Source organism: Canis lupus, chromosome 28 (assembly GCF_011100685.1).
Source record: "Canis lupus familiaris isolate Mischka breed German Shepherd chromosome 28, alternate assembly UU_Cfam_GSD_1.0, whole genome shotgun sequence".
NCBI classification, from domain to species: domain Eukaryota; kingdom Metazoa; phylum Chordata; class Mammalia; order Carnivora; family Canidae; genus Canis; species Canis lupus.
This window is the reverse complement of record NC_049249.1, coordinates 33,178,308-33,200,389: the sequence shown is the minus strand read 5'-3', so window position 1 is coordinate 33,200,389 and position 22,082 is coordinate 33,178,308. Positions and strand designations below refer to the sequence as shown.

General features: G+C 41.6%; 1 long non-coding RNA gene across 2 annotated transcripts in view; it reads right to left on the bottom strand.

The window, feature by feature from the left end:
- Window positions 1–22,082, bottom strand: part of LOC111093029 — an 87,859-nt gene that overhangs the window by 15,573 nt on the left and 50,204 nt on the right. For both annotated transcript variants that reach the window (XR_005380721.1, XR_005380722.1), the window contains exon 3: window positions 8,315–8,464. This is a non-coding gene — a long non-coding RNA (uncharacterized LOC111093029). The remainder of the gene's footprint in view (window positions 1–8,314; window positions 8,465–22,082) is intronic.

Sequence of the window (22,082 nt, the reverse complement as noted above, 5' to 3'; positions counted from 1 at the left end):
CACTTAGTACTCCCTCTTAGAATGAGAGCCCGGATGACATGGGATACAGGAGACACAGGGGGTTTTGTCTGTTGATTGAGGGATAATTCACAAAGCATGAAACAACCCATATTAAGTAAACCGTTGAAAGAATTCGATACGTGTACACACCTGAATAACCACCATGAAAATCAGAATGTGGAACATTTTCATGACCCCAAAGAGTTTCCTCCTATCCCTTTGCAGTTGGTCCCCACTCCAAGCCCCAGCCCCAGCCCCAGCCCCAGCCCCAGGCAGCAACTTGCTCTGCTGTCATTCACTATAGATTGGTTCTTCCTATTCCACAAGCTCATGTAAATGGAATCATATATTGGGTTCTCCTTCGTGTCTGGCATCTTTTGATCAGCATCATCCGTGTCGCATGTATCTGTAGGTCATTTCTTTTTACTGCTGCATGTAGTCTTCCGGGTGAAACAGCACAGTTGGTACGTCCATTCACTGTTGACGGATATTCGAGGCTATTACGAATAAAGCTTCTATGAATATTCTTGTACATGTCTTCTTGAACACAAGAAATGTTTTCATTCCTTTTGCATAAACACCTGGGTGTGGAATTTGGGGTCATATGATAAGGTACGTTAACCTTTGTGAAGAAACTTCCAAGATGTTTTATAAAGTGATCGTTCCGTTTCTTTCACTCCCACCAAGGAATGTGTGAGAGTTCCAGTTGCTTCCAGAATCTCACCAATACTTAATATTGTCGGCTTTTTTAATTTTAGCCACCCTCGTGGATGAGTAGGCTACCTCACGATTTTAATTTGCATTTATCTGGCGACCACTGATTCTGAAATTCTCTCATGCACTTATTGACTGTTCCTACATCTTCTTTTGTCAAATATCTTTTCAAATGTTTTAAGGGGTGCCTGGGTGGCCTAGTAGGTTAAGCATCTAACTTCAGCTCAGGTCATGATCTCAGTGTCCTGGGATGGATTCCCACGTCAGGCTCCCAGCTTAGCAGTGAGTCTGCTTGTCCTTCTCCCTCTGCCATTCCCCCAAATCATGCTCATTCTTTCTCCCTCTCTCAAAGAAATAAGTAAATAAATAAAATCTTTAAAGAAATGAAGCTGTTTGTCTTCTCATTATTGAGCTATAGGAGTTCTTTGTCTATTTTAAATACAAGACCTTTTCTAAGTATATATATATATATATATATATATATATATATATATTGCAAATATTTTCTGTCTAGGACTTGTCTACTCATTTTCTTAATGGCATCTTTCAAAGAACAGAGGTTTTAAATGTTAATGAGGTTCATTTTACCAATTTTTTTGTTAAAGGTTTGTCTTTTTTGTGGCCTAAGAAACTTTGCCTACTCTCAAATCACAAAGATCTTCTCATATTTTTTTTCTAAAAGTTTTGGAGTTTTAACCCTTACATTTAGGTCCATGATCCATCTTCATATTTGTTGTATGAGTCAGGAGCAAAGTTCATTTTTTTTTCCCACAAGGATATCAAGTTTTGCAACACCATTTGTTGAAAAAGACTATCCTTACCCTACTAAAGTTTTCTGGCATCTTTGTCAAATGTCACTTGCCCATAGATATTTGGGTATATTTCTGGATTCTCTCTTCTGTTCCACTGATCTATATTTCTATATTTATGCTGATAGGATAGCTACTTTTTTACTATAGGCTTACAGTAAGTCTTAAAATGAAATAAGTTCAAAGTTTAATAAATAAACTTTCTTTTTAAATTATTTTTGGCTTGTCAATTTCTACCAAAAAAAAAAAAAAGGCTGTGAGATTTTTGACTGCTATTCCATTGAATCAACAGATTTATTTGGGAGATAACTGAAATCAAAACAATATTGGCTTTTCTTATCCATGAGCATGGTATAGCTCTTCATTTATTTAGTTTCCTTATTTCATCAGTAACATTCTAAGGTTTTCAGTAAAGATATGTATTTCATATTTGCCCCTAAGTATTTAGTGTTTTTATGTCATGGAAAGGGTATTTTAATTTAATTTTTCAATTGTTCATTAGTGTATAAAAATACTATTGATTTTTTCACAGTGACCTGTGCCTACATTTTACCATGAATTTTAGTAGATTTTTTTTTTGTCAATTTCTTAGGATTCTCTGCATAACAATCATGTTAATAATGATAGTTTTACTTCCTCCTTTATACACTGATGCTTCTTATTTCTTTTTCTTGTCTTATTGTACAGGCCAAGACTTCCATTACAATGCTGAATAGAAGAGGTGAGAGCAAACATCCTCGTTTTTTCCTAATCTTACAGGAAAAGTAGCTAGTCTTTTACCATTATGTATGATATACAGTATAGGTTTTTCATAGATATCTTTTAACAAATTGAAGACATTTCCTTCTGTCTCTAGTTAGTTTTGGGGTTGTTGTTGTTGTTTTTAATCATAAATGTGTGTTGACTACAAACATTTTTTCCACATAAACTGAAATTATCATATGGCTTTTCTACTTTATGCTGCCAAATGGTGACTTACTGTGGTTGATTTTTATTTTTTATTTTTTTCCAAGTTTTTATTTAAATTCAGGTTAAAGGATGCCTAGGTGGCTCAGGAGATGAGCATCTGCCTTAAGCTCAGGATGTAATCCTGGGTCCAAGGATCTAGTCCCATAACAGGCTCCCTATAGGGAGCCTGCTTCTCCCTCTGCCTATGTCTCTGTCTCTCTGTGTGTCTCTCTTGAGTAAATAAAAAAAAAATCTTTAAAACAAATAAATAAATTCCAGTTGAATATTCATTTCAGGTGTAGAATTTAGTGATTCATCACTTACATACAATACCAGTGCTCACCACAAATGCCCTCCTTAATACCCATCACCTATTTAAGCCATCTCCCCACCCACCTCCCTCCAGTAATCATTAGTTTGCTCTCTACAGTTAGGAATCTGCTTTTTGGTTTGTCTCTCTTTTCCCCACTATGTTGATTTGTTTGTTTCTTAAATTCCAGATATGCATGAAACTATATGGTATTTGTCTTTCTCTGACTGACATTCTCTCTAGCTCCATCCACATCGTTGTAAATGGTAAGATTTCATTTGGTGAGACCTTCCTCCAGAAGACCAACGCAGGACCCTGCCTATACCACATATGTTGGTTGATTCTTAATTTTAAACTTAGCCTTATATTCCTGGTATGAACCCCATTTGATCATGATGTATTAGCCTTTTTTTGTATGGCTAAATTCAGTTTGCTAATCTTTTGTAAGCATTTTTGCATTTATATTCATGAAATGTATTGAACATAGTTTTGGTTTGTTTTCTGTACTGTTTTTGTCTGGTTTTGAATGAGGGTAATGCCTATCTCATAAGGGATCAATTTGGACAATAATTGAGAGTGGTAAGGGCAGAAACAGGATTGGGGGAAAAAAGATGAAATGAGCACATTTGTGAAACGAGACAACCAACAGAAGGGCCATGTAAGAATAAAAACTTTACTGGCTTTAGTCACAAGTTCAATTTGAGTTTAAAAATCAGAAAAATAAGACTTTTTTTACTTAAAAACAAGCAAACAAAACAACATTCCAACAAAAGGGGGAGGCAATAATTCTCCTCTCCTCTAAGACAGCTGAGTCTCTCCAAGGTCCGGAGTTCAGTTCTGTACAATACATTTTAAGACAAATCGAACTGAATGCCAGGGTACCACCATCAGGATGATTAATTGCCTTGAAATTATGGTAGGATTAGAAATGTTTCCCATGGTGAAGGGCAAAAGAGTGGGGAGGAAAGACACACTGGCTGTCTTCAGGGAAGGAAGGACAGACTGGCTGTCTTTAGGTCTGTGAAGGGCTGTCACAGGGAAAGGAATGAAATGTGTTTCCTATGGCCCAGGGTAGAACAAGGGACAATGGGTGGGTGTTGGGTTTCAGCTCACCATTATTCTACAGCAACCTCAAAATTCAGTCTTGGACACAGTAAATTTCCCTCCACTGCCTGTGGTGAGGGAAAGGTACACAGCCACCAAGAAAAGGGTGGGTAAAGATGCTGCACAAGGGATTTGAATCTGCTTTGGTTAAATCCTTCACATGGTGCCCCTGCCCTGTTCCACTGTGCCTGCCAGTTGCTCCTTGAACAAAAACTCTCCTGTGTAGCTTCTATACTGTTTTCCAAAGAAAGAAATGGCCAAAATCCGTACAGCTATGGTAGCCAAACACCAGGACTATTGCTTGATAAATTTGGAGTGAATTTTTTAAAATAGAAAATTTTAATCTTTTCCTAATAAAGAAAGATTTATTCAATTAAAGGATCCTCCTTGATGCCAAGATTGTATCTTTACTACTTTATTTTTTATTTTTTTTCTTTTATGGAATAGTGGTGAGTTGATGATCTTGTTTTTATGTCTTTACCCAGCAAAATTAAAAACTGGCAACTCTATCTCAAAACTTCTCTCTCTCTCTTTTTTTACAGTTATTGCTTTGTGAAATACAAAGTCTATAGCAGTTCACCCAGCCCAGTCACCAGAAGATCAACCACATTTATCCAGGCTAGATTTTCTTAAATTGAGTGATAGAGGAGCTAAGGTACTTTTTAACGTGTCTGTGAAATACCGAAAACTGGGAATAGTTTTCATAGTTTTTATCAGGTCCTCAAAGGTGGCCAATCTCTGAGTGAGTCTGAGGATACTGAAATTAGGTTTTTAAAATGGATGGTTGAGTGGCTGGACCGTAATGACCTCTATCCCAACCCTACAATTTCATGCCTCTGTTTTCAAGACCCCATGCACGAAAGGTTCTCTGGTCATGGCTAATCATCTAAGCTCATTACAGGGCCCTTCACAGCCAGAAAACATTCATGAAGGCAGTGAGAACCCAAAGTCACAGAGAAAATTCATGCCAGAACCCTCTAACTTCACCATTTTACTCACTATGACCTCTGAACACTACAAACTCCAATGAAATCTCTTAAATTTCTAAAGCAAATGAGCTCATTTCAAAATAGACATTCTTGGGGTGCCTTCATGGCTCAATGGGTTAAGCATCAGACTCGTGACCCCAGCTTGGATCTTAATCTCAGAGCAGTGAGTTCAAGCCCCACATTTGGGTTCCGCATTGAGTATAGAGCCTATGTTAGAAAAGAAAAGAAAGAAGAAGAAAAGAAAGAAAGAAGAAAGAAAGAAAGAAAGAAAAAGAAAGAAAGAAAGAAAGACACGAAACGAATGAAGGAAGGAATGACATTCATATGACAGTAATTAATTAATTCCTTACACAGACGTACTCAATCACTAACTACATACCCTCCACTCCCAAATAAGAAAGAAAGAAAGAAATTCTTGAAGACTTCACTTATTAAGTTACAATTATTCCTACTCTACCAAAATATTAAAAGGTGGTGTCATCAGCATGGAAATATTTGAATTTCCAACTCAGGGTCTCTGCTTAAATTTTTCTTCTATGGAACATACTCAGACTCAGTTTGAAAATCGGCTTTCAGCCACCACAATATAGATAAATACAGTCAGTCCTGGGGAAGAAGCTTTCACGATGAGACTGCTTTAGACATTCTGGCCGGTTCTACTCTGAGACTACAGAGCAGTCCAGAAGCTATACAATGTGGCTTTTGTTCAAGTGGCAATTAGCAGAAATTATAGAACAGGGCAGTGTCATTGTGCAAAGGATTCAGTCAAAGTAGACACAGACCAGTTTTCATTAGACCAGCCAAAAGCTGGAGAACCCTCTTTTAAAAAATTAAACAAGCCCTCAGCCTATTTGCTCCAGTTATAACGATGCTGAGAAGTGTGCCTCCTCTCGCTTACAGATAGTACCTGGAGGACACTCTGGGGGGGAGCTCTCTAAGTGTTGGGTCTTTGATTGACAAATGTATTCAAGGGGAAATTGCTGGTGTGATTTTATTCATTATTAGGGAAATGAAGGAGCTGAATTGTGCTGTCTTGTAGCTCCTGTGCCAGTTATAATGGTATCTCTGGCTATTTTTTTTTTTAATCAGACATTAGAGTATGGGGATCCATTTTGGTCCCTATGTGGCAGGAGGGAGAGAGTCTGCAGACAATGATCAGAGTAATTAAAGAATAGGAAGGGGGATTTGTACATGGCAAGTCATAGGACTTCTGACTTGAGAGGTAGCTCAAGGCTCATCTGGTCTACTCATTAGTTTTAGTTCAGCCTTTTTTAATGGTTATTAGGAAATTAACCAGTTCCTCCCTGGGAGCAGCATCCCTTTGTGTACTTGCAGAGAATGACTGTGCCCAACCCCCCCCCCCCCCCCCAGTCTGTTTTGACTTGTTATCTGGCCTTCCAGACCCTCCACCATCCCCTTCATTTCTTCCTGGATGCTCCTGTCTCTCCCATCATCCCACCTAAAATAAAGAAACTTAACCTTGAAAAAGGAAAGCCTAGAAGCCTCTGATAACCATTGTCAAGGTTTTCAGGATTCGACAGTAGGAAGATGTGCTTGATTCTTCCAACTTCACAAGAGTGATTCAGTAAGACAAGGCCATAAATAATTCTCGCTGTGCCTTATAATGAGCTCTCAATTCTGTAGGACCTCAGGAATGGCAGCTTCCTCTTCTCATGTGCCAGTTAGTGTTTGTGAATTGTTGCAAAAACCCCACAAACCTAGGGTCAAGAGCCTGGGCATAAGAGCCAGTTCGGCCCACACTTTCCTGAGTGACTTTAGGGTTGGCCTCCTGGGTCCTTGAGCCAGTCCCACCTCTGGGGTCCCAGAGGGGCTAGACTCTTGGGGTTCTCAGTGGGTTAGGGGCAACTATAGATTCATCGCTAGCAAGGCTCAAGAACACCCTACACTTATGGAGTTTTGTCTAGAGGCAAAATGAAAGGATAGCTATCCTCCCAGGAAAAATTTGCTGTTCAAGGGCTGGAAATAGATCCACAGGACAAGAGGACTCTCAAAGTCCTGGAGTTCTATACCCCTTAAATACTCCATAGAAAGGGGAGTCCTAGTGGGATGAAATGATTTCCCCAGGTCTATTCCACCTCTAGATGATAATTTGGAGAATTCACTACATGGATGAAACCTTCCCACTTTGGCATGATGCACTATTTTTTTTTAAATAAAATTTAAAAATTAGAAGTCAAATGTAAAATCTTCACCCTTAGTTATCATGGTAATTCTTACAAAGTCTGCCTAGGCGGAGTCCTACATATTTTGTCAAATCAAGCTCCTTTTGTCTCTCCTTTTTCAGATGGTTTATTACAATGGTAAAGGCCTTGAGTTTTGAGACCAAACAAAACTGACTACTTACTTAGCTGTGTGACCTCAGGCAAGTTACTTGAGCCTCTGAGTCTTAATTTCCTCACTTGGAAAATGAGTGTAAGTCTGGGCCTCACAAAAGTGTGGTAAAAGTGAAATGAGATGCTCCCTGTGAAGTCCTTAGCAGTCTCCTATTCCCCACTATATCAGGCATAATTGCTTTGGAATAAATTTGATCATTTATATAAACCCATTTGACACTTCGGGTTTGCAGGTTTACACAACAATCGAGTCTTTTGACTGAATCAAGTCTTTATACCTGATTAGAGGAATCCAGCCTAATTCTCACAGTTCAGAGTGAGGAATTATACTCTCACAATTGCACAATTATATTTGGGGGGGGGGGGGCGGGCGGGAATTTCAAACTCAGTACTCTCTTGCCAAACTTTGATCCCCCCTTTTTATTCCCTAGGGAGACACCTGCCTCTTATCCCTCCTCAGCTGGGAGCTCATTCTGGGCAAGTCCTACCTCCTTCATCATCCATTCTCTGGATCCTGGCTTTCCACAGCTGCAGAAATAAATCAGTCTTATGTTCCCTGATTATCCAGGTCCACTCCCTCTTAAGGAAAAAAAGGGGAAATTGAGATAATGTGTCTCAAGTTGGAGATCACACCCACTTCAGGCCAGGTTCTTCGCTTCCTCAAGCCCTAAATGTCTTCATGAACCTGGGAGCAAATCTGGTGAAAACAGCCCAAGCAAGGGGATCAAGTGGTGCAAAGGCCCTGCCTACAAGTAGAAGGTGGTGCTTCCCACCAGGAGAGGCTAAGGATCTAAGGTGCCATCTGAACTTAAGATTCTGGTCCCAGGATCTCTATTCTTGGGTTTTATTGCCTCCTCCAAATGGAAAACTTGGCTTCATTTGTACCACTAAAGTCCTCAGGACCAAAACAATCCATCCCTGAAGCGATGCACCATTTCAAAACATCAAGCATGCATGCAAATACATGCAAATGTCTCACACATTATAGTTAAAGATCCGAGATAGGCACAGCAGGAAAGACTCACTAGCATGTGGTATTTCTGTTGTGATTCTCAAGGATGGTTATATTTAATTATAGCCTCCTACCTTAAATCAGGGAGTCCACTGCATGGAAGTGTTTGCCGGGCCTGCTTCCAGAAATTCAATCTATGTGTGAAATACAGATTGGCTTTCACCTCCTGGAGCTCGTAATCAAAGCAAAGGCTCTTGACTTCACAGCTCTTCATCTCTATGCTCCTGGGAACCAAAGTGTCAACATCAGAAAGATCTTTGGAATTCTTCCCTTCTTGCGTCTAGGCTAGAGACACATTTGGAACCCAGTTCAGAAGCCAGAGTCTTGGGTCTCACCAGCTATGCTGCAAGCATGCAGGAGACCTAGAAAGCCTCGGAACCTCTCCCAGCCTCACCCTTGTCATCCCTAGAATAAGGATAATAGGCATTTTATCTCTCTTCTCCAGCCTCAGTAGATGAAGCATTCTTCCCCCAACCTGGTCCCCCAATCCAACTCTCTTCCGGACAAGAAGAGAGAAATAAATGAGGCCACTGCCATGTGGATTACCGTGTGCTGGCCACCAGAGTCAGAATCAGAGACAAAGTGTGTCAAGTGCCTGGAGACAAAGGAAGCACTGGGCACCAGAAAGTTTTTGCTGTCACCATCCATGCATATTACTCCTGTGTGTGGCCCCTGGCCTCAGCCTTGCTGGCCTCTACAGGTTTGTGAGCCAGGACCAATTTGCATAGCTCCCCAGAAGCAGCAGCATCTGTTTCTGGCACTCTCCAGCAGGAGAAAATTCTTGATTTTGGTGCAGAGTCGCAGTAATGATTCAGACACTACTCTACCCCAAACAGATTGCAAATGTTTCCTCAATGGAAAAGAGGATACACCATAAAATGTAATGTTTCCTTAAGGGTTTCGGGATTTTTCTTTCTTACAGTCAATCATGTTTTTAAGCATTTAGGAAACAAATAAAATGCATCTTTTTTTTTTTTTTTTTTTTTTTTGATCATGATCAAGTCAGTTCCCTTCCAGATGGGAAAATTCTAGTTTTTAAATTAAGACCATCCTATCTGCCTATTTTTCAAGGCTTCATTGGGCTTTGGGGCTGCAATGGGCCTTAGGAACCACCCCCACTTAATGTCTTGACTTCCAGAGACTAGGACTCAGAAGAATGAAGTGACCTACCCAAGGTCACACAGCAGGCCAGGAGCAAAGGCTAGATGATCTGCAGGTTTCCAGAACCATAATCAAGTATGCCTCATTCCTTTGTGTGCTACCAGGAATAAATGCCATGGAAATGACAATGAAATCAGGTTTCTTTCTGAATGTCAGTTTATCATCTATGCTTGGCAAGCTGGATTTTTAATATATTTGCAATAGTCTAACTTAAAAGGTGGACTATGTGTCAGGTTGGAATTTATTGAGGGAGAGGGGCAGGTGAAATCCCAAATCCCTCTACTCCCCTGAAATAGGAGTTCCACAGACACCAGAGTGACACCAATCCAAACAAAGAGACCAAATTTATGAAGGCATCATACAGAGTTGCCAGATGCTGCAAGTCACACATGGACCATACTTACACTAAGGAAATATTTGTTGTTTATCTGAAATTTGAATTTAACTGGGCATCTGATGTTTTATCTGGCAACTCTAACCGAACAGGTTTTAAAAACACGATATTCAAATAAAAGTCTCAAATGGAGAGCCACAAAGTTCTAGCTCCAGATATCATCTCATAATAAGGCAACTCCATGTAATGCACTTCAGGGTAATTCTTGATAGAAACTAAATGATTTAATTAAGTTTAAAGATTCTCCAAAGTGACAGGAAGAGTCCAGCTAATGTAAAACAAAAGGATCCATTAAGGAACTTAAATTTCAGGTTTCTCTCTCAATTCAATGGACAATCATTTCCAGATCATGTACCATGTGTAAAACAATCTCTCTTCTCTTGCCCTTCTCACTTTAATTTTGCAAAGGACATGTCTACATTTGCTCTCTACATTTCTACTCCTCCCATACAATCCCCAAAACACCATCATCTGGTTCCTACTCTTATTATACAACTGGAATCATTCTTGCTAAGGTATACAATGACCTAATCCAGTAGATACTCATTATCTGTAGTATTCATAGTCGATAAAGTCACCACAAACACTGAATTAGCAAATATTAAACCCCTGCTCCTATGGGAAATACAGAGTTAGGTCCCTAGGAGCCTCTGGGCATATTTTCAAAAATCAGTAAATACATATTTTGTTTTATGTGTATTTCTGTTTAAAGACATATTATTTAATATGTGTTGTTTATTCATTAACTTTAAACTCACGGCCAAGCCAACAGCCCTGTAACTTGTGCCTGAATGAAACTTACCTAGCACAAGGCACATTACAACCTTGTTATGCTTAGGGACACCACACAGCACTTCACTGCATCTGGGGCTGTTTTAAGATCACCAGCACCAAAATGTGACAAACATGGTGGCAACAAATAGACTGCAAAGGACACATGTTACAAGTGATCACCAACTCTGCCAAGCTGAGCGATGGTCATGGGAGTGGTCCCCAGCGTTCCACACTCCCGCACCAACCTCTCCAGCCATAGAGCTTCCAGAGCTCTGTGACTTCCCCTGTGTCACCTTCTATACATCAAAGGAAAGACATGGGTGAAGCTCAAGAGACACAGGCCATCATGGTAAGAATATTAGTGGCTACTTATTGAGCTATGTGCCAGGCTCTGTGCTAACAGCTTTTCCTCTGTACTTCATCTCATCCTTGTTCTAACCTCGTGGTTCATGTGGAAAAAAGGACATATTACATACTTTGTCACAGGTCACACGTGATAGCTGAGTGTCAGACCGGATTCTGAATGGTGTCCATTTGATTCCAAGCCTTGCTGGAGGCCAGAGCTTGGCAAACTGACATGTGGACTGAACCTATGCCCATTCATCTCCGTATTGTCTGTGGCTGCTTTTGAGCTGAGTAGATGCAACAGAGAACGTATAAACAACAGAGAACGTATAAAGCATAAAGAAATGACACTGGACGGAGGGAACTCAACATGCCATAACTAATCCCAAGGCAGGTATCAGTCTCCCCATTGATAAAGGAGGAAACAGAAGTACTTGCCAAGGTCCCATTCCTGAGTGACAGAGCTGGAGTTTGAGATCACATGGGATTGCCTCCGAAGCTCACCCTCAGGCCACCAAGACCTAGAGATGAGGCCAGGATGTGTGTGTTTGGGGCCTCAAGACTGCCACTTCTGCTCTATCTTAATGCATTCAAGACAGATCTACAACACAGGGCAGAGAGACAAATCTCTGCCTTGTACACTAATTGTTCCTAAAAGAATGCCACAATTCACAAATGCTGATTTTGATTAAAATAATCAAGATGATTTCCTACTTCCAAAATACTGACAAAATAGCTTTTTTATCTGTGTAGACAAAAAACTAACCGAGGATTATTTAAATCAAGATTATGTACAACACGCATCCTAATTACTACACGATTACCTAGCTAAAAAGTGGATATTAGTGAATGCTGTTTTCTGCTGGCAGTCAACTCCAAATTAATAGCATTCTAGGCTGATCTGGATCACAGATAAAATTAAATTAATGTGACTCCGAGCCAGCTCTATTTATAAGCAAAGCCCAACTACAAAGGGAAAAAGGAACATTTTAAGATGCAAAAATATGCCTCTGAACACATGCCAAACATGGATTTTTAATTAAAGCACCAAGAAATTTTTTCCCTACCAATTGTTCCTTTTGGATATTAGTTGGCTGTGTCATGGCCAGGCTGGAAACTGGGTCTGGGATTCTGAGGACAGCTGAAGGTCAAAAAGCGATGGGAATGGATTTTCCTAAAAGCTCAACAGAAGGAGCCCTAGGAGATGGGAGTCTGAGCTCCCACCTTCCAAAGACATCCCTCTGAGCCAAGATGAAAGAATTCCAAGGGGAAGAGAGGGAAAAAATGTGAGACTTTTGTTGTGGGACAAATGGCCTGACTTCCAGCTTCATCTTAGTTCTCCAGGACCAAGTACATCCTGAAATGAGCAGGAGACAGAAATGATCACCTGGCCCACTGTCCTCTGATGCAGAAAGACTCACAGCTCACAGGCCCCTAGGAGTGCTCTGCACTCCACCTCTCGTAAACATGCTAACATGGACTTCTTGGCACCAGGCTAATGGTTAACAAGAAGCTGGGAGCTAGTTAGCACTGGGACCATGGCTCTGTGGTCGCCCCTGAGGTTCCTGTTGTAACCTGGCACGGCGACATCCCTTGGTTGTGGGGTTATGACCATGGAGTACCACCAAAAATGATAGAGCAGGACACAGCACTGCATTTGTGGACTGCCAGGCTTGCACCCTGGTCTTGGTTTCCATATCTGTAAAATGGGCAGTTATCTCACAACGTGGTGGCCTGGGTGACAGGGCCTGGCAGGGAGCAGGCTGGGTCAATGGTAGTTGAACACCAAACGCACATATCAGAGTTGGAAGAGCCTTTTCTAGTCAAGGAAACTGACTCAGGAACTCACCCAAAGTCACCCTGGAACCTCTGGCATAATGAGAACAGAGCCCAGAATGGCCTCTCCCCCTCCCACCCCCCTCCCACTACTTCTGTTCAGCCCACCTTCTCCTCCTCTGACTGACCCCCATCCACTCTGGCTGTCACTTCACATCTAGACGAGCCTGCAGGGCTCCTCGATCCCTATAACCAGCCTGTCCTGCAGGCCACAAGAGCCCCTGCTCCCCTCTTCAAGAGCTTAACAAATATTTACTGCGCACCCCCAGGCCCTCATTTGGAAATTCACACTGGAAGAGACTAAAACCAAGACCAGAACTAATTCAACTAAGAAAACAACTCCCACCCTGCCTGCGACCACTGTGTGTGAAGGGACATGTTATGAGCCCCATTTTTAGATGAAGGGAGTGAGACTGAAAGAGATTAAACCTCTTGCTGGCTTCTCAACAGCTGTGTCACTCAACGTCGGCTCCTGCCTTGGCTCCTGGTCCCCAGCTCCCCAGCGTGGTCCCACCAGCACCTCCACCCCACGTCCTGCCTCACCCCAGCCCAGAGCCAGGCTGCCCATCCCAGTCTAAAGAGGCCTCCTTCCTCCATCCAACCCCCACTCTGTGCCCCATTTGGTCCTCAGACCCTCACCTGGGTGATTCCTGGGCTGGTGCCTCACGGGCTCCTCTGATGAGTGCATTATGTGACCTCTCACCGGAGGTGAAATGCTCACACACTCTCCCACACACATCCTCTCCCCAAGGGCAGGAAATGTGCTCATCTCCATTTTTTTAATATATACCAGGATGCCCAGCACCATAGTAGGACACACAAAGGGAAGCCCATCTTGGCTCCTCATACCCAAAGCCCTGCGGCCCCGAGCAGTGAGGACACTTCATCCCCCACCCGTTTGCAGGCCCTCCCACGACAGGTCTGCAAACCTCTCTTGAGGGCCACACTGAGCTATCAGTGCTTTCAGAATGCTTAGCAAGTTTCCCGACCCAGGTCTTGGGGAAGAATAATTCAAGGGCATTGTCAGGATCCTAGGGAAGAGATCCCACATAAGTAGCCCTCAGCTCCGCCCTCAGCATCTCCCCAGTCTGAGTCAAACCTGCTTCCTTCTTCCTTGACTTTCTAGAATTTCTAGACTGAGCCCTGAAGATGGCAAAGAGACTTCTGTCTTCCCAGCTCTGCAGCCTGTGCCCACCCCCTTGGATGGGTCCTTCTCCCTGACCCAGAGAAATTAAGGGCAGCTAGCTCATCTGGAACAGATCTGGTAGTTGGTATATCCTTCTCTGCAAGGCACTGCTCTGCAGCAGAGAGAGCCTGCCAGCTTGGTGTCCTCACCCCAAAACATTCTCAGCTCTTGTTCTTGACATCTCTTTGCCAGGGGCAGCTAGCTTCGTTGTGTGCAAGAGATCGCACTTTCTGTGTCATCCTGACCAAGCTATAACCTCTAAATCTCAGTTTCTGCACCTGTAAAATGGAGGCAATCATCCCACACCACAGATCCCTCAGGATTGTTCCGGGGATACGTGCAGTTGTGTACATTAAACAGTTCTCAAGATGTGACGGTGATGATAATAATGATGATGATGATGACCACAACGACAGCAATGGTGATGCTTTAGATACCATGTGCAATTCTGGTCATGTCCAGATAACTGATATAAAATATAGGAAGGAGACAATCACAGGACTGATCCCTTGGCCTACACATGGACCCTGCATTCCTGGGAGGAAGGTCCCTGGAAAGCAAAGAAGGGCATTCTTAAAACTGGAGCCATGAGGATTGGAGTTAATTTCATTTAAATTGGAAAAGTAACAAAATACTGTTTGGGAGCCTCCACTGGTGAAACAAGGTCTTCAACATGACTACGTCCCTCCCATGCCACAAGGTTAGGCAAGGACCCAATGTGGGCTGAGTAAATGGAAGCTGTTTGTACGGAGGGCAGAATGAACCTCTCGGTCTGTGCTAGGAGACGTCTGAGAATTAAAGTTGGCCTCTAGGGTTGAAGGAGACCCTCCTGGGATTATGAGGTTACAAAGAACTGCCCCTCAAGGTTTGCCATGATCCCTGGACACTGTCTGGGCCAATGTCAGGTCTACCTTATCTGCTCTGAGTGGGGATTCATGCAAGGTTCTGCCTCGGAGGTGTGTTCTCATGGGTCTTCGGAATGATCTCCAACTAGCAGCTTTGGGTCTTGTGTGCTGGGCTATGGGAGGTGGGGAAAAGGGTCCGGCACCTTCTCTGGTTGGAACTCAGCAATCTATACTTTTCAAGAGCTCTTGCCTACACCCTACCCCACACCTCCACACATACACACTCACTAAAGATTGGGAGACACCATTCTGAACTATGATCTGATGCTCAATCGAAGCATACTCTATACCCTGGCCATCCTGAATTTCTTCTGCTCCCTTATTATTCCATAATGGTGTTGACCTCCAAACATTTCCATGTGGTGGTTCCACTCTTGCCAGAAATATATATATAAATATATATTCATATAAATATATATTTATATATATATATCTTTATATATATTCATATATATTTTTATTCATATATATTTATATATATATCTTTATATATATTCATATATTTATATATATGAATATATATATATTCATATAAATATATATTCATATATATATTTATATATATATATCTTTATGTGCCAGACAAGAAATCCATAAAACAAATAGAAATCCCTGAATGACAGATGAGCATGCAATCTTTTTCCAGTCTAGTGTTTGAGGACTAGGTTGGTCTTTGTGAATATACACTGGGGAATTTGTGGTTGCTTTTGATTTGAGGGTTTTGCTTTTGGTCGCTTGCTTATTTGAGGGTTTAACTTGTTTGCTTATCTTGGCTTTTGGTTTTCATTTCTGGGGTCATCTGTGTGAAAAAAAAAAAGTCTTATTTTGTCATCTCTTCTGTGCAGGATCAGGGCAGCTCCTACGTTGATCTTGGAAAACACAACCAAAAATGTAGCAGTGAGTGATACAGACAAAGAAGGACCATTCCCACTTTTGAAGACTCCGTGGCTAGCCTAAACTTTTCGAGAAGACATTACTGATTGAAGACTGAAGTCTAGATGACCAGACGTGTAAGCCATTGGCCAAGCACAAGAAAATGGAAGACATTTCACAGGTTTTCATGAGCCCTGCCTCTCACAACTGCCATCCACCAACAACTTTAAGAACAAACTTAACTTTTCTAAACAAAAATAATTTCATCATTTTGTGTGGCATTAACACCCCGCTACTTCGATATGTTGTCTATATTTTTCTTGTTGACACCCAACCAATTCAGAGCTAAAAATCCATCCTCCAGTTTTTCTGTGGGTCGTAAATCATAAAAAGGTTATATTTTATGAAAGCTGAAGCTGAGAAGTAAACAGCATATTTATATCCAAAGAGTTTCATCCATTAAGCAGCAGTGACAGGGCCCTGTGGGCCAGAATCTAGTTTTCTTACTTAAAAAGCTTAGTTCTTTTGTAGACTCCTGCAGGGACCTATAACAGTTGGAATTGGGTTTTTTATGCCTTTGAGGCCTCCGAATGAATGTTACACTTTTCCATTATTTTCTTTTTTCTTTTGAGAAAACTAGGCTACCTGCTTATTGCCTAAAACCCACACCCCATGATTGTACTGTCGTAAAATCTGTCTTCTGCCCTTTCCTCCCACATCGTGCCAACATCTCCAAACTTTGTTTAGACTCCGTGTCCAGCGAGGTTGCACCGCATTTACTGAGATGGGGGAGGGCTTCCTGTGACCCTCTGGGTTGATAGATGGCACACCCGAATAAAACTTCGGCCTGAGGGCTACCCGACAGCTTTGACCTCCCCTACCTTACGAAAAATAAAACTAAAAAAGCTTAAATCTTAATATCTCCCTTGTTCTAGTTTGAGAATGCCTGAAAGTCTCCTGACTATTTCACAAGGTGGTACAGAACTGCAATAAAAAGGCCTGAGTCCGGATCCCACATTTCCCATTACTGCCCACTATTAAAATGTGAGTATGCCTGCCCCTCGGGCTATTAAAAGATGCTGCACCTGCCCTGTCTGCAAATGGTGTCATCCGTGGTCATGAATCCAGATCCAGATCTATGCAGACACGGATATAGATTTCACAGCACTATTACATCAGGCAAATAAGTCTAGGCTCAGCGTTAGCAAAATGATCACCCTGAAACTAGCCCAATAATCACTAACAATTAAGAAAATGAAGTATCTGAGCCTCAGTCCTCTTTTTACCCACTTCGAACATATATTTGTTCTTTTGATGTCTTGTGTGAATAGGGGTGCTTTATCTGACTGCTGATGGGCTAAACAATGCGTCCGAGTTGTAATATAGAACTCAATTTGCTGGGACTATCATCTGAAAGGCCCGGACAATTTATCGAACACTGCAGATGAAAGAAAGAGAGGGGAAAAAAATGTTAAAACTGACCACTTCTAAAATGAAGAAAATAGGGCAGTAAAGGGTATTGTAATATACTTTAATCTTCCTTAATGTAGAAAAATATGAAATGCCATTAAATCTTCCTTTGAAATGGATGTGGTCGCATGGCTTGAGCACCCAAATCTAGTTAATGAATCTATTGTTAAGGCAAATAAACAGGAAGGAAGCGGTGAAGGAGTGATCTGTGCATTATGCGACTAATTCAGAAGATGAAAGGCAGAAAAATTAAAGTTAAATTCACATAAATATTAGAGCGAAGGAGAACAGTTGCAGCTGTAAAATAGGGAAGCCCACGTTTCCCTTTGGTTGGTGTTGAGAACAAGCAGACACGTCCCGCCGAGGAGCAAAGTCGGGGAAGATAAAAGTGTTTCAAGGGGCCCTATAATTAACATTTTAAAAGGTTTTTCTTAATAAAAAATGATCTGACAATAATAGAATTTAATCATTTTATTTGAAAAATTAAATTGATTGCAAGCGTTCATTTGTGTGGAAGTGGCGTTTACGGAATTTGGATGACCTTATCCAATCAGATCTCCACTTTAATCACTTTAAATGGAGCCGATACACAAAAAGAAAGAAACAGAGATTCAAAGCCTAGTGATCTGGGGGGGGATTAGCGGTCCTCCACCAAGGCCCACAGCGACCTGTGCAACCTGTCTCCTTTGTTGCCACCAGAACGTCACTAATGGAACTCAAGCCATGTGACTGAGGTTCCTGGGGAGACGGGCTCTGTCGGGGAGTCTCCCTGGGATCCCTATGCACCCCCATGTAGAAAAATGGCCTCGTGGGCATAGCATCTTCTCCATGAAATAAAGAATACTCCCGCCAAATTAACACAGTGCAGAGACTCCACCTTAACTAACCTTAATCCATGAAGGATGCTAAGGTTTACTACCTATTGACTTTTAAAGCATCCTAAATCATCATTCATTCCAAGATCAGAGTATCAGAAGTCCTGTCCACAGACACTGTTTAATGTTAAAAAGAACCCCTTTCTTTGGAGAAATTGGATACCCATTCCCTCCTTTCTCTGCTTTGGACATTGGGAAAACAGAGACATCCCCTACCACCTGGTCCACGCGTCTAAGTAAACAGTGGAGATCAACTTCTATCCCAGAGTCCCAACTCCATATTCTTAGAGAGAACATAAGGCCCAGCTTGGGCCTGTTGTCCCCTGTGGTTGAATCCGTGGCCAGGGGACAGATCACAGCATAAACATGGCTGCAGAACATATGGAGATGGGGCAGGGGTGGCAATTCTCAGAGCAGCAGAGAATGGGCCTGGAAGACACCCCAAGACACTTTTGGCACAGAAGCAGAAGAACATGAAAATTAAGAGCATGAATGGGGATGCCAGATTGCCCATTGTGTGACCTCGTAAGGGTCTTAACCCCTGTGTGCCTCTGTTTCCTCATCTATAAACCAGGGTGATAAAATTACCTATCCCATAGGGAGGGGAGATGTGAAGATTACACGAATTAATGCAGGAAACACTTTCAGCACTGTGTCCAGCATGTAGTACAAGAAGGTATTCCCTCTAACTGGTGACTATGATCACCACTGTTGCTGTTTGTCCCTTTTTTTTTTTTTTTTTTTGGTGAGGACACTGAACTTCAGAAGGGTTAAGGGCCAGGACGCCTGGGTGGTTGAGTGGTTGAGTTTCTGTCTTTGGCTCAGGTCATGATCAAGTCCTGCCTCTCCCTCTGCCTGGGTCTCTGCCTTTCTCTCTGTGTCTCTCATGAATAAATAAATATTTAAAATATTTAATAAAAAATAATTTAAAAAAAGAAAGGTTAAGAGCCTGGCTCACAGTTATAAGAGGTGGCCTCTGACATCAGCCTTCTTCAAGCTACTGCTCTCCTCACGCTCCAATAGGGTTGGACTGATAGGGCCACATACCCCAACAGGCTAACAATGTTTTAGACTATGCGTTTGCTCCTTGATGAATATTCTCTGGTGCCATCACAGCCATATCTTGCCTTGCTTAGTAGGGAGGATGCAGAAGGGAGGCCATGGGACAGTGTCCCACTCTGCAGAGGAGTAGCCCACTCGTGAAAACCAAGCCTATGTGGTTTACCAGACCCACCCTCCCAGAAAGCCCTTCAGCTCTGGTCACCCACCCTAATAGGCTTTCCAGAGTGTCCCTTCCAGTCACACTCACTCCTCTGCCTGGGAGTAATGTAAGCACACTTTATTTCTCCATCACAGTACATTTCCAATGATGTAAAGTCACCACACAAGGCCTGGCACTTAGCAGTTGCTCAGTAAGTGGTACTCATGTCTATTCCAGAGGGAAAAGCAGACCATGATCGGGCATGGACAGGCTCCTATGACACAGGCCTTCACTCGGAGCCAGCGCTGATGCTACTACAGCAAGCCTTGGGCACATGCTTCAAGAAGAGCCTCTTGATGCCAAGCTAACCGACAATTTTGTATTGGGCACTGGCCAGCCCCTCACAACATAGTCTCATCGTCCAGAGCCATGGATGAGGGCAGCCTACGCCAAGTCTGACTCTAGGATGGGTCCCTTCTGAGGACTCAGAGGGTCTTTATAATTGATTCAAATTCATCTTTGTTCCTATTTTTTATCATAACCACATGCCTGCCAAAATTGAATGCAGTGGAGATACTCGAATGCATTAACTGTGTTGCAACTTGGTTTTGAGCACATTTCAGGATAAATAGTCTCCTTTAGTACTGTTTAATTGATGAGTATCCTTCAATTTCAAGGTAAGCTATTTTTTTAATTACCATCTGCAAGAGAATTTATTCACTGCCATGAAAAAGAATAATCTAACTTGAATTGGAGCTGAGGCTGCTATAAGCTGCAAAGGTAACTCATAGACCCAAATTCAAAACATTTTTATGGTTCTTATTGATCAATTTTAAAATACTGTTCATTTGAACTTTTAAAATAAATTTATACTGCTAAAATGCCCTTTATATCTGTTATATATGTTAGGACTCCCAATAAAACTGTATTTGAAAAAAGTCTAAAAGGCTCCTAACAAATCATTAACAACAATAATTTTGTTGGGGGGGGGAAGTATGCGTCAAATAGTCATAGAACATTTTTAAGTGCTTTTTTTCTTTTTACCACTTTTAGTAATTTTAATATTGGTTATCCAAATTCACATTTAACTGAGTATTCTATACTTTATCTGTTAAGCCTACCCAAAATTCAAACCAACTGACTTGCCATATTAGGATATCTTTTTGTTCTGGTTCCTTTGATTTGTTGGTTTGTGTTGTTAATGCTATTTGTGGTTTTGTTTGTTTGTTTGTTTGTTTGTTTGTTTTTAATTGGATTGCCTGCCAAATCTCTGACACTGGACAGTCCTCAATTTCCTCACATGATGAGACAAGCAATAGTCATCATTCCACCCACCCTGCAAATGGTGAAGACATCACAAGATGACAACAGGAAAGAACCCAAAAAGTAGAGCCACTAAATAGGTGAATCTGAACAAAGTCACATGGGAAGAGCAATGGTTTTCTTGGGGAAGTTCCTTCCCTAGGACATGACAGCTTCCATTTAAAAGACTACGCTGTACGTACATGGCCAGAAAATTGAATACTTAATATGCAAACAGCTCCATTAAATTAAAGAGAAAGCCATCAGCATCCCAGCAGAAAAATGATGCATCATGCATTGCTATGTAGCAGGCCCCACCACCTACTCGCCGTGTCCCAGGGAGGACCCTCAACCCTGCTGGGCTGTGGTCCCCCTTATTCCATGCGGACCACAGTGTCTGTGAATGGGGTTAATACAAAGACTAAATGAATAATGCATCCCATAAACACTCGGTGCTGGCCCTGTTCCGTAATTAAATAAGGCTGTACTTAATCATCTCAAAAGAAAAAACATATATATGTGTAAGTAAGCAAAAAAAAAAAAAAGAGAGAGAGAGAGAGAGAGAGAGAGAAATTCAACTTTACTAGAAATAAAATAAACTAAAAATAAAATTACACTGAGGCATCGTACTTTATTTATGAAATTAGCCACGGTTTTTTAAGGGTGTTAATGACATTATTTAAAAGAGCAAAAAATGTTCATAAATATTCAACAAATGAAGAATGGCTGAATAAACAGCACGAGAATGGTTAAACATGCAGAGAATGATTAAGTAAGCTACAGAATTTCTAAACAAAGGAGAATGGTTATTACATAAATTACGGAATTCCTTATGTTGCACGTTGCATGATGTTGAATGACGTATCTTGAGGTGGAAGAAAATCTAATGGCATGAAAAATAGTCCTACTGTACATAGGAAAGCAGTTTCAGATGTTATGCACAGTATGATTGTATTTGGATCCATGGATACGAATCCAAATGAAACAAAGACTGGAAGAAAGTGCGTCGGATGTTAACAGGAATGATCTCCAGATAGGGGGTGGTTGTGAGTAACGTTTATTTTCTTCTTCGTGCATAGTCTATTTTTCACATTTTCTGTAATGATGGCCAAATTATATATTTGTAATAAAAAAAATTATTGGTTAAAAATGCAACGCTGAAATACTGGGAAATGAATATGGTTTAGGACATTCAATGTGTGTGTAATGATCTCCTTCTCCCTCCTCCCCCTCCTCCCTTCCTCCTCCTCCTCCTCCTGCTCTTCTTCTTCTTCTTCTTCTTCTTCTTCTTCTTCTTCTTCTTCTTCTTCTTCTCTCTCTCTCTCTCTCTCTCTCTCTCTCTCCCTCCCTCCCTCCCTCCCAGTGGGGAATGGTGGGCTCCAGTTTCTTCCAATATACTATATTCAGTGAAGGCCTATGAAAGTCCTGTGCAGTGGAGAGAGTGGTTATGGACTCTTGACATTCTATTTTGAAACATCCCACATTGAACATCTCACTCTATCCATCACAATTGCTTCTTC